Genomic DNA, 17,450 nt, shown 5'->3' on the forward strand with positions numbered 1-17,450 from the left:
ATAGTTTATTCTAATTCTTTGATTGATGTAGTAAAAAAATTATAAATTTTATTCTAAATAACTGTTTTGTAGAAAAAAAAAATAAAGCAACATCAAATAAAAGAAATATCTTCTTCAAGTTCTGCCAACATTGATCTTGACAAGAGAATGTCAAAAAATAGAAGATCTTTGTAAGATATAATGTCCATGAAATAGGTATGAGTTTCCCACTAATTTAAAATTTAAAGAAATGAAATAATATAATAAAAATATTTATAATTGAGCGTAATACATTGTGTTTTCATCAATTAATTTTTTAGACTTACTAGAAAGGGACTCAATCATATCCATGATAGACATTTTGTTGATAAAAGAGAATACGACTACTGACAAGAGTATACAAGAAGAAAGTAGTTTTTCTCACTAAGACGGTTAGAAAATTAAAAGAAATAAATGAGAAGAAAATGCAAAGCCTTAAACTAAATAACAAAACAACAGTAGCAAAATATCTTCAGTCGACAGAACATGAATCAACAATGCAATATATCATCTAATAAGCACAAAGGAAAATAATTTAAGGCACAAACATTATCCATAGAGAGAAAACGCCCCCACTGCACTAGTATGAAAATCTAATTGCGCTCCTCTCCTAAGATATGACAACCTGTTGGTTCCGATTGTGTGCAGCGAAAGGATCCCCACACTTTTGAGCACCAATGCTCTTGCTCTCAAAAATATTTTTTGTAGTATAAAGGAAAAGACAAAAATTAGAGAGAAAGAAAACAAATTGTTTATTCTATTTGTGTCTTTTCTAGAGGGGAGGAAGGAGATATATATAGGCATAAACCCCCTTATGCAACAACAAAAAATCTCAAAGTAAAACTACATGACCGTTGGAAACTAACGTGCAGATCAAAACAAACGTAACAAACACGCAACAAACTGCATTGACCAATAAAAGCAAAATCTTAGAAAAGATAGGAAATCTAATTTTACTTAACAGATTCTAAAACAAATAGTTTGTTTTATAAAGGTAGAATTAATATGAGTAATATATTTTTATAAATTTTAAATTATAAAACAAATATTTACTAACATTCCCCCACATAATTTAAAATTTTAAAATATTTTTAAAAAATAATTTATATAGAAACGTAAAAGAAAGAGCATGTGATATTGTATTTTGGTATAAAGAACCTTCCGTGTTTGAGCGTTATACCTAGTTTTTATGAACTTCCACTCGAGAAAAATGTAGTGACTTAATTGTATTGAACTACACCTTCTGTAATTGGACTTTAGTACACAACTCCTTCTTAGTTGCAATCTCCCACTAATTTAAAATTTCAAGAAATGAAATAATATAATAAAAACATTTTTAATTGAGCGGAATACATTACATTTTCATCCATTAATTTTTCAAACTTACTAGAAAGGGACTCAATCATATCCATGATAGACATTTTGATAAAATAGAATGTGACTGCAGAAAAGACTATACAAGAAGAAAATAGTTTTTCTCTCTAAGACCGTTAGAGAATTAAAATAAAATAGAAGGAAAAAATGAGAAGAAAATGCAAAGCCTTAAACTAAATAACAAAACAACACGATATATATTAAATATATATAGAAATATAATAAACATAATAAGAAATGTATAAAGGCTGCACATGTTTTAAAGGTGATAGTTGTTTTTCCCTTACATTCAGTACAAAACTGAGCTACTTAACGTGAATTACCTAGCCAGCTTTATAGTGTTTTACACAATGATTTCTATTCGGTAAATACACATAAAGTATATATAATGTATTTTCTATTTATAATATATAAAAGCTAAGCTCCTCACTGTTACGCTGACACGTCAGAAAAATCGATGATTTGGAGATAGGAAGAGAAAGGAGAACATTCTCGTTTTATGTATATCACTTCTCTTTTCCTTCTTCCTTCTTCAATGTTACTCACAACATAAGAAAACTAATATCAAAACATTTCAATTCAATCTTAGTGACCTCCAAATGCTTCTCATGTCCACGACCCTCATTCTTCAATGTTCTATATTACATTCTATAACCATTTTCTGTTACATTTTATATATCATTCAATTTGAAAAAGCAATCAACATCCAAGAAGGCTTAAGGACACTTGCAATCACTTTTATCGTGGTTAAGAAATTCAGAGGTTTGATTACTTTCATACATTTAAAATCCTTAACAAAATTTATATTCTACACTTTATATATGTTACTACTCTATCTCTTTTCTTTTCTTTATATATATAGATAATTATATTCAACCAAAAAAATATGGATAACTAGATGAATAGATGGTTAAATTATACTTAATATTTACATTAAGCGATTGTCATATTTCATTTTACTATGGATATTGAAATTATTTTTCTAAATTTAACTTTTATATTAAGTTATATATATATATATATATATATATATATATATATATATATATATATATAATCCTTGAATAACATTTAAATAAAAATTTATCCATAATTTCCTATCCCTTTATTTTTATAATAGCATGTTTATTTAATTTAATATTTATTTATTTATTTATTTCAGATGTTTCTTTACTATCTTAAGTATTCTTTTCAATCCAAATTATTTAATAAATAAATAATTTTAATTCAATTAAGTCTATATCATACTTTTTGCTTACAATAAATTTTTTTCTATTTCAATTACTATAATAATTTTAATTTACTAACAATTATATTTTAATAATTGTTTTTCATATGAGTTTCAATCAACTCAACTTCAACTATAAGAGTCTATATCAATTTAGACAATCTTGATTTTGCAAAGTTCAAGATAGGGTAAAATGAACTTCCTTCTTTTATTTTATTTTATTATACACATTTTGTAACATTCAACAAACGAAATCGTTAGTTTATTATAATTCTTTGATTGATGTAGTTAAAAAATTATAAATTTAATTCTGGATAACTATTTTGTAGAAAAAAATGAAGCAACATCAAATAAAAGAACTATCTTGTTCAAGTTCAGCCAACATTGATCTTGACCCAAGAATGTCAAAAAATAGAAGATCTTTGCCAACATTGATCTTCCTAAACAAATTTTTATTTCACGTTCTACCATGAAAGCAGAAATTATTGCTTTAGATACTGCTATTAGTGAGGATAAGTTTCTAAAAAATTTGTTATGTGATTTGCCATTGTTGAATAATCCTATACCTACAATTCCATTGAAGTGTGATAGTCAAGTTTCTATATCTAAAGTTACTAGCAAAAATTTTAATGAAAAAAGAAGACACTTAAGAGTGACTCATAAGTTTATCAGAAATTTGATTTCTCATGGTATCATTTCTCTTGACTTTGTCAGGTCAGAAAACAATATTGCGGATCCGCTTACAAAAGGGTTGATGCCCCAACAAGTACTTGAGTCGTCAAGGGGAATGCGACTAGAACCCATTATTTAGTTACAACAATGGACACCCGTTTTCGTGAGATTGGTGATCCTATAAATGGAGTTCAACGAGTAACAACGAAATTACTTGTTGACTAAAGTACACCAAAATAAAATTTTGCGGAGTTGCTCCGTTTATCATTCCTATGACGAAGTGTATTATAAATTGTGGCAATATTAAAGTTGAGGTATTTATATATGTATATTTTAGGTAAAAAAAAAAAACATACCTCTTAATGAATCTTATGATAATTATTGTAGGGGTGGGGTCAAGAACCAGTCTTTAAGGATTCACCTAGTGAGTGTGGTGGTGGGACCGCCACTGTGAGATATGGGCTAATCTCTAAGTGACATTCACGAAACAAGATACATGCGCAAGGCCATGTAATGTGCTACCACTAATTAGAATCTAAATGAACGCCAATATTGTAGGGGTTGTGTCCTAAAGTCCGGTTAAAGAAGGTGTAGTTCAAGACAATTAAGTCACTATATTTTTCTCAGGTGGAAGTTCATGAACACTAGTTATAAGACTCAAACCCGGAAAGTTTCTTATACCAAAATACAATATCACATGCTCTTTCTTTTACGTTTCTATACAAATTATTTTTTAAAAAAATATTTTAAAATTTTAAATTATGTGGGGGAATGTTAGTAAAGATTTGTTTTATAATTTAAAATTTATATAAAAATATATTACTCATATTAATTATGTTTTTATAAAATAAACTATTTTTATAAATATATATTACTCATATTAATATTTTTATAAAAAATATTCTAAAACAAATAGTTTATTTGATAAAAACATAATTAATATGAGTAATATATTTTTATAAATTTTAAATTATAAAACAAATATTTGCTAACTTTCCCCCACATAATTTAAAATTTTAAAATATTTTTAAAAAATAATTTGTATAGAAACGTAAAAGAAAGAGCATGTGATATTGTATTTTGGTATAAGAAACCTTCCGGGTTTGAGCCTTATACCTAGTGTTCATGAACTTCCACCTCAGAAAAATGTAGTGACTTAATTGTCTTGAACTACACCTTCTTTAACCGGACTTTAGTACACACCCCCTACAATATTGGTGTTCATTTAGATTCTAATCAGTGGTAGCGCGTTACACGGCCTTGCACATGTATCTTGTTTCGTGAATGTCACTTAGAGATTAGCCTATATCTCACAGTGGCGGCCCCACCACCACACTCACTAGGTGAATCCTTAAAGACTCGTTCTACAATAATTGTCATCGGATTCATTAAGAAGTATGTTTTTTTTTTACCAAAAATACACATATATAAATACCTCAACTTTAATATTGTCACAATTTATAATACACCTCGTCATAGGAATGAGAAATGGAGCAACTCCGTAAAATTTTATTTTGGTGTACTTTAGTCAACAAGTAATTTCGTTGTTACCCGTTGAACTCCATTCATGGGATCACCAATCACACGAAAACGGGTATCCATTGTTGTAACTAAATAATGGGCTCTAGTCGCATTCTCCTCGATGACTCAAGTACTTGTTAGCGTGTCAACCCTTTTGTAAACGGATCCGCAATATTGTTTTCTGACCTGACAAAGTCAAGAGAAATGACACCATGAGAAATCAAATTTCTGATAGACTTATGTCTCACTCTTAAGTGTCTTCTTTTTTTCATTAAAATTTTTGCTAGTAACTTTAGATATAGCAACTTGACTATCACAATTCAATGGAATTGTAGGTATAGGCTTATTCAACAATGCCAAATCACACAGCCTCACTAATAGCAGTATCTAAAGCAATAATTTATGCTTTCATGGTAGAACGTGAAATAATAATTTGTTTAGTAGATTTCCATGATATTGCACCACCAGTTAAAGTAAAGACAACCATTTGTCGATTTTGTTTCATTAGAATAAAATAAATTCAATTTTTATTAGTTTTAAGAGAACTCATTTCATCATTAATAGCTTCTTTTCAAAAAAGATGCATCAGTTGACCTCATGGCCTCACCATAAATTTTAGGATCATCTTCAAGTAGAAAAGATCAAAATTCAAAACCAAAATCATTAACCTTTTTAGATCTTTTACTTCTCTTAGGTTCAAAAACAATGTCTTTATTAGCATTACTACAAGATGATAAATTAGAACAAGAAGTATCACAAACAGATTTAGACAATTTATTTTTCAAATGAAAAACATTTTTAAAGAAAGTGACATCTCTAGATTTCATAATAGTATCATTAGAAATTTCAGACACTTCTAAATTAACAGCCAAGATTCTATAAGTAGTACTATGCAAAGAATATCCAACAAACACATGAAGGGGTTTTCAAAAAAAAATTATAAAGTACCCTAGTAAGAGTATGATATACAAAATATAAAGCTTCACTTGACCTTCTCCTAACACATGTGCCATACTCCCAAAACATATTTTAAATAATAGTAGAATTTTTTAAAGAGATAGGTAAAATATCTATTATTTGAGTTATATTCATTTTATTGCTTTGTGTGTTATATTTTCACATTTTTTTTTTTTAGCAAGGAGCTACATATATAGAGGCAACTAGTCACCAACGTGTAGCAACAAAATACTTGCAACAATAACATTAAGAAACAGAAAATAAAAATCGAACAAACTTCCTATCATTAAATACTTGCAATGTTCACAAAGGAAATTGACCAAGAAAAAGATAGCTTCATAACATATAGGAATGGAAGTAGTGGGATACTTTTAGTTTTTCACGGAAACTAATTTTAAAAGCATTTTATCTTTAAGAAAAATATAATTGATAAAAGAAAATATATTTTAATTTTAAATTTCAAATTATAAGAAAAATTTTCAGCAATCTCCCACTAATTTAAAATTTAAAGAAATGAAATAATATAATAAAAATATTTTTAATTGAGCGTAATACATTTCGTTTTCATCAATTAATTTTTCAACCTTACTAGAAAGAGACTCAATCATATCTATGATAGACATTTTGATTAAAGAGAATATGACTGTAGATAAGAGTATACAAGAAGAAAGTAGTTTTTCTCTCTAAGACGGTTAGAAAATTAAAATAAAATAAAATAAATAAATGAGAAGAAAATGCAAAGCCTTAAACTAAATAACAAAACAATAGTAGCAAAATATCTTCAGTCAACAAAACATGAATCAACAATGCAATATATCATCTAATAAGCACAAAGGAAAATAATTTAAGGGAGAAATTTTTAATCAGTCTGGGTTGAAGCGCGCAAACGTTATCCTTGGAGAGAAAATACCACCACTTCACTAGTAGGAAAATCTGATTGCGCTCATCTCCTAAAATACGACAACCCGTTGGTTCCGATTGTGTGCAGCGAAAGGATCCCCACACTTCTGAACACTAATGCTTTTGTTCTTTGTTCTCAAAAATATTTTTTGTAGAAGAAAGGAAAAGACAAAATTTAGAGAGAAAGAAAACAAATTGTTTATTCTATTTGTGTCTTTTCTAGAGGGGGGAGGGAGATATATATAGGCATACCCCCTTATGCAACTCCAAAAAATCTCAAAGAAAAACTACATGACCGTTGGAAACTAACGTGCAGATCAACAGAAACGTAACAAACACGTAACAAACTGCATTGACCCACTAAAAGAAAAATCTTAAAAAGATAGGAAACCTAATTTTACGTAACAGATTCTAAAATAAATAGTTTATTTTTTAAAAATAGAATTAATATGAGTAATATATTTTTATAAATTTTAAATTATAAAAAAAATATTTACTAACATTCCCCCATATAATTTAAAATTTTAAAATATTTTTAAAAAATAATTTGTATAGAAACGTAAAAGAAAGAGCATGTGATATTGTATTTTGGTATAAAGAACCTTCCAGGTTTGAGCCTTATACCTAGTGTTTTTGAACTTCCACCCGAGAAAAATGTAGTGACTTAATTGTATCGAACTACACCTTCTTTAACCGGACTTTAGTACACAACTCCTTCTTAGTTGCAATCTCCCACTAATTTAAAATTTCAAGAAACGAAATAATATAATAAAAACATTTTTAATTGAGCGAAATACGTTGCATTTTCATCCATTAATTTTTCAATCTTACTAGAAAGGGACTCAATCATATCCATGATAGACATTTTGATAAAATAAAATGCGACTGCAGAAAAGACCATACAAGAAGAAAGTAGTTTTTCTCTCTAAGACCGTTAGAGAATTAAAATAAAATAGAAGAGAAAAATGAGAAGAAAATGCTTATAGTGTTTTACACAATGATTTTTATTCGATAAATAAACATAAAGTATATATAATGTATTTTCTATTTATAATATGTAAAAGCTAAGCTCCTCACTATCAATGATTTAGAGATAGGAAGAGAAAGGAGGACATTCTCCTTTTATGTCTATCACTTCTCTTTTTCTTCTTCCTTCTTCAATGTTACTCACAACGTAACAAAACCTATATCAAAACATTTCAATTCAATCTTAGTGACCTCCAAATGCTTCTCATGTTCACGGCCCTCATTCTTCAATGTTCTATAGTACGTTCTATAACCATTTTCTTTTACATTTTATATATCATTCAATTTGAAAAAGCAATTCAACATCCAAAAAGAAGGCTCAAGGATAGTTGCAATCACTTCTATCATGGTTAAAAAATTCAAAGGTTTGATTACTTTCATAAATTTAAAATCCTTAAAAAAATTATATTCTACACTTTATATATGTTACTACTCTATCTCTTTTCTTTATATATATATATATATATATATATATATATATATATATATATATATATAATCTTTGAATAACATTTAAATAAAAATTTATCCATAATTTTCTGTCCCTTTATTTTTATATAGCATGTTTATTTAATTTAATATCTATTTATTTATTTCAGATGTTTCTTAATCATCTTAAGTATTCTTTTCGGTCCAACTTATTTTATAAATAAATAATTTTAATTCAATTAAGTCTATATTATAATTTTTGCTTAAAATAAATTTTTTTCTATTTTAATTACTATAATAATTTTAATTTACTAACAATTATATTTTAATAATTGTTTTTCAGATGAGTTTTTAATCAACTCAACTTCAACTATAAGGGTCTATATCAATCTAGACAATCCTGATTTTGCAAAGTTCAAGATAGGGTAAAATGAACTTCATTCTTTTATTTTATTTTATTATACACATTTTGTAACATTCAACAAACGAAATTGTTAGTTTATTCTAATTCTTTGATTGATGTAGTTAAAAAATTATAAATTTTATTCTAAATAACTGTTTTGTAGAAAAAAAAATGGAGCAACATCAAATAAAAGAATTATCTTTTTCAAGTTCTGCTAACATTGATCTTGACAAGAGAATGTCAAAAAATTGAAAATCTTTGTAAGATATAATGTCCATGAGATGGGTATATGAATCACAGGTATGCTAACCTACCATGACTTTCATATTCATACTATTCAATAATACTTTATTTTTTCTTAGTTTTAATATATATAAAATAATAGGATAATGTGGTCACAATTCATGCAAGAATCAGTGGGATCGACGATAAGTTTGGTTGGAATATGTTACATGTGAGAGATGTCAAAGGAAAGTTACAAAAGAGGAAAATTAATACACTTGTAGAGGATGCAAATAGCTAAGTATCCAACAACAAGGCTTAATGTTTTGTATATAATGAATTATTTTTTATAGCATAATTAAATAAATATTTAAAAATTTAAAATCTTTTTTAAGTTCAAGATAAATTCTAAATACAACAACATCTGAACTCCTTCACACCCAAAATGCAATCAAATAAGGCTAACATACCCCAATATTGTATACCTTTTGCAAACACACTTTTATTTTTGAAATCATGCTCACAACTCACAACTTGAAGGAAGGATTTTAAACCTATACCGTAACACGGACTTTTATCCCAAAAAATATCATTCAACAAGATCTTCTCCTCAAAGAAATTAAATGGTAACCATATTTATAATTTATTTTCATTTTTACTTCTTGTACAAAATATTAATCGTTTCATCCACTAATTAATGTTTTAATTAAATAAGGAGTTCACTTCACCACAACAAATATCATCAGATGAGTTAGGTGAAGAACTAATTATGAGTCAAAGCCCAAATCTACAAGCATCCAACAAGTTGAAAGGTGCATTTTCATCATCTAACGAAAAAGTTTATCAAATCTCACAAAGTCCATTAATAAAAAGGCGAATAAACAAATTGTCACAAGTCAAAGTCCAAGGCTACAATTATCCAAGAAGTCAAAAGAATCATCTTCATCGTCAAAAGAAGAACAAAGTCCATTAAAGAAAAATGTGAAAAAGCAATACGTAATAAGTAAAAGTTCAAAGCTACAATCATCCAATAAGTCAAAAGATGCATCTTCATCATCAAATGAAGTTTATTGAATCTCAGAAAGTCCATTAATGAGAAAGACGAATAAACAAATTGTTCTAACATCCTCGGGTGAAAATCTTACTTCAAAGTTTAAAGAGGAGCATACCAAAGAAAACAAAATTCAACAATCGGTCGCCAGCGAAAGGAAATAAATACAAAAAGTCTATTTAAATGAAAAAAAAAATTGGTGTTCTATTCGCATCATTTTTATGCTTTTTATCATTATGGTTGACTATTTTTCTTTCATTAAATATATTTATTTGACTGCTTTATATGTCAATTTCACTTTATTCTTATTTTGCTCTTATAAAATTTAAGCATAACGCTTACTTTTATTTTCACATTGACCAACTTTAATCGAGTGGTCAGCCTTCAATTTTAGAATATTCTCTTATAAATATATTGATAAATAAAAAATATCTTAATTTATACGTAATTTTTTAATCTTCTTTAACAAAAAATGATATAAAATATCATTAACAATTATAATTTAAATTTAGTTTATCAAACAAATAATTTGTTTAAATATTTCATTAATTATTTATAAACCTACGCAACGCACGAGTCTGTGTCTAGACAATAATTACTACTTCATGAAAATCATAAATAGCAATTGCTGGAATGAAATTGCTATTCTTCTTATGTCTTTTTGGAGATTGAATGCAGTTACTAATTCATGATCTGACATGTACAGAATGAAAACTTCATCCTCGATTCTATAAGAATTTTAATGAAAGCCTTTCATTTGTCTTTCTTCGATGGAAGTTTTATTTTCCCATAATGTATCCTAATTTTTTACCTAATTATTCTTCTGATGATTGATTCAACCTCTGATCAAAAAGATATATCTTGGTTCTATTTTATCTTTTCAACAAGTTTAGTAATGAGTATTTGAAACAAACCCATTTTGATAAAAAAAAAAAAAAAGTTTTAAAAACTGACCCAAATTGTTCAATTAGCCATTGGGATTCTCCCACTTATCTTTCTCTATTACTATTTTTCTTTTAATCTCTAAGTGGGAGCTGTCGTGTCTTTTACAATTCAATCTCCATTCTTTTTTCTAGTGTATTTAATTACTTCACTAATATTATTTTTACCGACACTAATATTTGTAGATATATTTGTTTCCACAATTGCATTACAACTCAACATATCAATGGCATTTTTACTCAATTATTTACAATTTCGGTTGACAAAATGTAATTAACCGTAATTCAAAACCATAATAGGAATAACAAAATTGCCACATGCCAAGAAGTGACCAAGGTTTGTTGAGTTCTTCCAAGAAACAGATTAAACATGGGGGAGATGGGGAGGGCATCTAGAAATTAAGGTTTTGGCACCTTTGAGATAGGAAGTTAGCAGATCCTCAAAGATCGACATGTGTTTCTCTAAAGGAGTAGGTAGTGAAGGGTGATTATTTGTCATCGCAAGGAGATAGACTCCATCATTTTTTTCCTCATTAATACAACATTATATCACATTATCACAACCCATACTCAGTCACTCTAATTTGGTATAGCATTACATCCAGCTGTTTAGAACCATATAATTGGATTATGTATCAATTGGGAATACAATTACCCAATTGAACCTTCACTCAGTCTCTACTCTCAAAGCACAAGAGGAACAATTCAAAACTTTATTCATGAATGAATGAGAATGTACATAAGGGTGTTTATTTATACCCTCTTAATCCGGATTTTCCTACAATTATTGCTACTTCTATTTAAGCAACCTATCCCTTACTTTTTTGTTTTTGACAGCTAATAACTAATTATTTTTCTTAAAATAAAATGACAACTAACTTGCTAACCAAGCCTCTAATTTCACTTATTACAGCTTCATTTAAAGACAAGCAACCCCATGAATTTTATTCTGTTTTAGATAGGAGCTAAGGGTAGCAGTTATCTTTCTTTTGTTATTGTGGATACTTCTGGTTGGTCTGGTATGAAGCAAACTTGGTTGACTAACGCTCATTATAGGCTGTAACATGAATACTTGTCCCATCTAAGGAAGTCATCCAAACACGCTACTTTAAGTGAATATTTTTTGCATACTTCAAAGTTCAGAGCAGCTTTCGCTTGAGATATTAGTTGACTGCTATGCAAGATCATGTATTACAATTCTGTTTTTTTTAAGGCTATGGATTTAAAGGATGACTTTTAGTTATCAATCCCTAAAGAAGCCTGTTTCTGCTTTATACTCATAACAAGTTGGTGCTTTCATTGAGCATGTGAGAGATGCAGTACGACACAAAGTTGAGCACCTTAGCCTTTCTCTGCGCACTACCATCAACTTGCCACGTTGTATTCTCACTCACCACTACCACTACAACTCTTCTAGTTCTCAGGTTGAGAGGGTTAACAGTTTTTCATGGAAGGGCCGGAAAGGGTTAATTGATGAGAATCATGAAACTGGCCAAATACAGGCTAAAGGCCCAAGTGGAGAAGGATGAAGGCCCAAGTGGAGAAGGACAAAGCCCCCGAGTGGAGATGGATGAAGGTCCAAGTGGAGAAGGATGAAGGCCTAAGTGGAGAAGGATGAAGGCCCAGAGGCAGAGACACTATAAAAACAATTAATTGTTGCTGAAGGCCCAAACTAATTTAAAGGCCCAAGTTAAATATGTTTTTAGTTATAATTTTTATTTATTGTAATTTTGGCCCAACCTGTTTAGAAGGCTCATGTCTATTTTTATCTTTTTGTTCAGATACACTATAAGTATTGGTTTTTGTTTTGAATAAAAGAGAAACTTTTGGCATTTGATAAAATTTGGTGAGAGTTTCTCTCTGGGTTCCTTGTTGAACCAATATCAGACTTATCAAGGTAATCCTTGTGGCGTCTACCCTGAGTTATCTTCCTTCACCGGAAGTGGTGTCTACCCTGACTTATCTTCCTTCACCGGAAGTGGCGTCTACCCGGACTTATCTTCCTTCATCGGAAGTGGCGTCTACCATGACTTATCTTCCTTCACTGGAAGTGGCGTCAACCCAAAAACTCTACAGCCTGTATCAAGCGATTTTATTTTCAATAAAAAAACTTTTGGCATTTGATAAAATTTGGTGTTTCTCTCTGAGTTCCTTGTTGAACCAATCTCAGACTTATCAAGTTAATCCTTGTGGCGTCTACCCTGACTTATCTTCCTTCACCGGAAGTGGCGTCTACCCTGACTTATCTTCCTTCACTGAAAGTGACGTCATCCAAATCTCTGTAACCTGTATCAAGTGATCTGCCCTGTAAGGTTCACATCATCTGGTATCAGAGCTTCGGCCCTTGATACAGGTTCTATCCTATCCTATCCTATATTTTTTCCTTTGTAATTTGTCTAGGTTCGTGTCTTTGTCCTTGTTCTGTTATTTGCGTTTTTGTTTACATCTTGTTTCGTTCTTATTTGCGTCTTGTGTTCTGTTATTTGCATTCTTGTTTACATCTTGTTTCGTTCTTGTTCTTGTCACGTTCTTGTTCTTGTTTCTTGTGTCTTCCACACTTTGTGTCAAAAAAAAAAGTTGCAAATATTTTGAAAAAAAAAAGTGGGTGTTTGATCTTTAAACACGAAATTGAGGCATTTAGAGGTGTTTTTTTGGAAAGAAAATCGTGGAACAAATCCCCTTATCTAGATTCTCCTCTGAATTCTGAGCGTTTTGATATATAGTAGGCCTCAAACAGACAACCGTAGCAAAAGTTATGAGCATTTGAAGTTTACGTGTCATATCTGTTATCTTATCTGTTATCTTATTTGTTATCATATTTGTTATCCAAATTAAATCTAATTTGTTATCCAAATCTGATCTATTATCCAAATCAAATCAAATCAAAATTTTTTATCCAAATCAAATCAAATCTAATCTGTTATCCAAATCAAATCCAATCTACTATCCAAATCAAGTCCAAGTTGTTATCCCAAATTAAATCTGTTACTCTGATAATTATATTGTCTTTCCTTTTATTTTATATTACCTTGTGTGTCTAATTCGGTCCATCTAGGAACTTAAGAGGGAACACGAGTGGTAAAAGGCAAGAGGGAACACATTACACAAAAGCCTATATTGAGAGCATCAAACACGAGTGAACTACCATCAAAGAGAGAAACACGTGAGTAGAGTGTGGTGAGGTCTTGAATTTTTTTTTTAATTTACTGCAAAATTCTTTGTTCCTTAATCATGGCAAGAGCTGGTGACAATGGTGGTATATATCATCAACTGGACGGATCTCAGCACTTATTTTTGGACGCGTGGACTACACAAATGCAACGTTTGTTAAACCGTAACAAAGAAGAGCCCTACAGACGAATAGCCAAATCTTCCTCGTTTACTCTTAAACCTCTATCCCCTAGAGAAGTGTGTGATGACCAAATCAGAATGAGAGAAAAGATAGAACAAGAGAAAGAAAATAGTGAGGCACCACAAAGGAATATGAAAAAGAAGAGTGATACACATAAGAGAGAGAGTGATACACATAAGAGAGAGAGTGATACACATGAGAGAAAATTTAATTATTTTGCAGAGGCGAGTGAAGTGAGGAAAGTGTTAGCTGCTCATGAACCACTCAATCTACAGTATTGCAAAGACAGTAAAATTTCTACTGATAATTCTAATGAGTTTACTATTTCTATTTCTCCTAGTGTTCAACCCTTATTGCAGGAATTTAAAAATGTCTTTCCTAAGGAGATTCCTCATGGACTGCCACCTTCAAGAGGCATAGAACATCAAGTTGATCTCCTTCCAGAAGCTTCATTGCCTAACAGGCCAACTTACAACAGCAAGCCCCAAGAGACTCAGCATAAGGATGCACAGACCAAAGTTGAGTATGTAAAAAAATTGTATGACCAAGTGAAGGTGCAAATTGCAAAGAAGAATGAAAGCTATGCCAAGCAAGCCCACAAGAAAAGGAAGGAAGTGGTACTTGAACCCGATGATAATCTTGGACATTTGAGGACAAATGTTTTCCAAGAAGGATGGAATGATGAGAATCATGAAACTGGCCAAATACAGGCTAAAGGCCCAAGTGGAGAAGGACAAAGCCCCCGAGTGGAGAAGGATGAAGGCCCAAGTGGAGAAGGATGAAGGCCTAAGTGGAGAAGAATGAAGGCCCAGAGGCAGAGACACTATCAAGACAATTAATTGTTGCTGAAGGTCCAAACTAATTTGAAGGCCCAAGTTAAATATGTTTTTAGTTATAATTTTTATTTATTGTAATTTTGGCCCAACCTGTTTTGAAGGCCCATGTCTATTTTTATCTTTTTGTTCAGATACACTATAAGTATTGGTTTTTGTTTTGAATAAAAGAGAAACTTTTGGCATTTGATAAAATTTGGTGAGAGTTTCTCTCTGGGTTCCTTGTTGAACCAATATCAGACTTATCAAGGTAATCCTTGTGGCGTCTACCCTGACTTATCTTCCTTCAGCGGAAGTGGCGTCTACCCGGACTTATCTTCCTTCATCGGAAGTGGCGTCTACCCTGACTTATCTTCCTTCACTGGAAGTGGCGTCAACCCAAAAACTCTACAGCCTGTATCACAATGGAAAAAAGTTGAGAAACATTAGTCATGGAAACAAAAGTTTAGGAACTAAAACCTTAATAAAAAAAAGTTGATGAACCTTAACTAGTCAAATAAAAGGTTAGGGATTAAAATCGAATTTTAAAAAAACTTAAAAACTAAAACTTAATTAACCCTAGAAAGAATTACCCAAATTAGTCAAATTAGATATATGGGGTGTTAATTATTACACTTTTCCGGGAGAAACATCTCATATTGTGGAGTTTGCGCATAATGTGCATTGCCGTGGTATATATGAACTTAAAGAATGCTTCCTGAATCTATATAACAGAGCACGTATCGTTGTGCGCAATATGGCTATTACATCTAGTTTCTATGTAATACATCACTATACCAATAATACAAAGGAGCGGGTTCCTCTAAGGTATTACATCCAGCTGTTTAGAATCATATAAGTAGGCCAGGCCAAAAAAGTTCAATATCCTAATCTCATCTAATTTTTTGGGTTTTTTTTCTTAAATACATTATATCTCTTGTGTTTTTTCTCAATGTACACCACTTTACAATTTAATTCCCAATTTACACTATTTTAGACTTTGTGCTTTGATTTACAACACTTTGCAAATGAACGTGGGAGATCCGATAATGCAAACTCAGATGAACGTGAATACACTATCTCTCCTTTTTTGTTTTTTTTTTAATTTAAAATATAATAAAATATAAATATTATATTATATAATTTTTTTAATTGGTTTTAAAATTATTTATTTATTAAATTAAATTTTATAATTTTTTTATTTTTTTAAAGAAAAATATACAGATAAAAGAAAATAAAAAAATTGGATAAAATTAGAGTACAATTTTTTAGTTACGTTGTATATAATTTTGTAGTTAAATTTATGTGTTGTTGATATTTTTTTAGTTGCATCTTGGGAATATGTGTGCGAATAAGCCAAGTGCAGCTAAATGACTTGATCAATTACCCAAACAAAATTGGATACAATGCTTCGATGGGGGGAAACGTTGGGGACATATGACTACCAATTTTACCAATTTGTTTGAGTCTGTTAATTCCATGTTAAAAAACACAACACATTTGCTGGTGTCATCGTTGGTTGAGGAGATGGAGACGTATTTCGACCGCACAATTCTTTGCTATTAGAGGTCGACAAACTCAAGCAATGATCAACTCCGACTCACAGTATTCTGAAGTCGTCTGATGCAATGAATAGCGGTCAACAAGAATCTAATACACACATTGTAAATGAATTCAACAGACACAATCACAAAAGAGACTCAATCCCCACTTCAAATACCCAGACCACCTGGAAGGTTTAGAGTAATGTTACAATCCCAAAAGTGTGATTGTGGTGAATATCAAACTAAACACTTACCGTGTTCTCACGTCATGACTGTAAATCTGTCAATCTTGATCTCATGAACTATGTGCCGATGTTATTCACTTTACAACATATTTTGCCCGTCTACGAGAACTCTTGGTTTACTGCCACACGAATCAATGTGGCAAGAATATGAACGAGATCAGTGGGGTCCTGATCCAAGGAGAAAGAGGTCTGCAAAGGGTCGTCCCGTTTCAACTTGCATTCCTACTGAGATGGACGAAGAAGAAAATGAATGTGAAAGTAGAAAAAAATGTGGAATTTATCGACAATATGGTCATAACAGAAACAATTGTCCTAACATATCTTCATCTTAAGTTTTTTCTTAGACAAATGTAATTGTAATATAATGTTCTTCTATAAATAAATTGTTAAACAAAAAGTTTTATCATTTTTAATTAAATATAATGACATAAACAAACTAATTATATTTAATAATATAATTTTATTTAAAATAATTATATTAGAAAATTCATATTTTAAATAAAAATATTCACCTAAAAAATATGTTAAGTAAATTAAATAATAAAACAAAAATAATTATATTTAATAATATCATTTTCTTTAAAAAAAATTTATAAAATTTAATTTAACAAATAAGTAATTTTAAAACCAATTAAAAAAATTATATAATATAATATTTATATTTTATAATATTTTAAATTAAAAAAAAAAAAACAAAAGAGAGAGAGAGAGTGTATTCACGTTCATGTAAGTTTGCAGCTATTCGATCTCTTTGG

The sequence above is a fragment of the Glycine soja genome, chromosome 18 (genome assembly GCF_004193775.1).
Source record: "Glycine soja cultivar W05 chromosome 18, ASM419377v2, whole genome shotgun sequence".
In the NCBI taxonomy this organism is placed as follows: Eukaryota; Viridiplantae; Streptophyta; class Magnoliopsida; order Fabales; family Fabaceae; genus Glycine; species Glycine soja.